Source organism: Mytilus edulis, chromosome 6 (genome assembly GCF_963676685.1).
Source record: "Mytilus edulis chromosome 6, xbMytEdul2.2, whole genome shotgun sequence".
Taxonomy (NCBI): domain Eukaryota; kingdom Metazoa; phylum Mollusca; class Bivalvia; order Mytilida; family Mytilidae; genus Mytilus; species Mytilus edulis.
The window spans coordinates 6,308,505-6,310,314 of record NC_092349.1 but is presented as its reverse complement, the minus strand read 5'-3'; positions in this window follow the sequence as shown (position 1 = coordinate 6,310,314).

Below are 1,810 nucleotides of genomic sequence, written 5' to 3'. Positions count from 1 at the left end.
TTAGAAATTCGGCGAACATGATAAAATAAATCAAGAGAACTATTCTGCTTATTATATAATTAAACAAAACCTGTGATCATTAAATATAATTGCTAGCTAGAAGAGAAAATCATACCAATGTTGTTTGTTTGAGACTAAATAGATAAAAACTGTGATGTGTATATTAAACAGCATTATGATTTCACAGCACATTTAACTTATTGACCATAAACATTACTAAATGTAAAATAACCCTCAAAATACTTTTGTTATGCATTGTTAAAAACATTCTATTAATAAAACCATGTTGTTTAGTTTTCGATTTTGATATAAAATTCTGTCTAATAGCTCATTAGACAGTTAGACTTGCAATTTGGTGTAAGTTATTTTTGGTCAGTTTTGATATTTCTAATTGAATTGACCAAAGCAGGCATAGGTTCTTTTTGTCTTGCAACAAATGGCATTGGTGTAAACCTTTTTTGTATGAAATTTTATTATGTTTCAAAAGGTGAGAATAATCCATAACCTAAACTGGCAATTGATTATTTGCACCCATTATTTCCTGAATATAACAAGTGTAGTTGAAATGTATTTGTACGTTCCCCATAGGGGAGGGGGCATTAGTTTTACCCTTGTCCGTCAGTACGTCCCAAAGTTTATTTCCTTTCTCTAATTTTATTTTGCCTCAACCAAATGTTATGAAACTTATACAATGCTTATTACCACAAAACACAGATCAAGTTTGAATTTTGGTGGCGTCACATCACTCGTTCTAGAGTAATTATATTTTATGCCCCTTTACAAATGGAAAAATTGCGGAATTTGTCGTTTTCGTTCTTTAATTTTAGTTTGTCTAAACCAAATGTTATAAACCTTGTACACAAGACTAAAAATTACTACAAAACTCAGATCAATAACAAATTTGGGTAGTATCACTTTTACCTTTCTTCAGTTATGTCCTTTTATATGATATGCAAACGGGGGCATCATCTGTGTCCTATGGACACATTCCCCACTTTTGTCGGAAAAGCCAAGGCCGTAACTAGGCATCTTATTTTAGTGAGGCAAAATACTTGAAATTTTTTTTTGGAGGGTATGAAATGAATGGTGGAAAATCCTGCATTTTAGGCATTTTTAGAGAGTTTGATAATGTTTTGAATTTGGACACTTTTTATATAAATTTTTCTTATTTTAAGACTTTTAACTACTCACACCAAATTTTTAACAACTTTATTTAATCCTTGTTTTCAAAATTCCAATAGGGAACATACTTTTTATAATTGTATAAATAAACCAATTTATTAAGACGTTTCGGCCATTGGCCTTCTTCAGTTCTTTATTTTTCCTCTCAACTACATGGCTGACATTTTGTTTTCAATCATTGAAAAGATGTTATAGATAAATGTCCTTGGAAACATCATGACGTCATAATACTTTAACGTCATAATAACATGATAAATCCGCAAATTACAGGAGATATATTGAGGCACAATGGATGCAAAAACTAAATACAATTAGACCATTTGGAATTAACGTTAAAAAGGAATGACTTTAATTGATCAAAGCTTATATAATTTAACTTTCATTCATACAAAAGTATTGTGACGTCATGTTATTATGACGTTAAAGTATTATGACGTCATGATGTTTCCAAGGACATTTATCTATAACATCTTTTCAATGATTGAAAACAAAATGTCAGCCATGTAGTTGAGAGGAAAAATAAAGAACTGAAGAAGGCCAATGGCCGAAACGTCTTAATAAATTGGTTTATTTATACAATTATAAAAACTTTATTTAAATTTATATGTAAGATAATCATCCAAATATC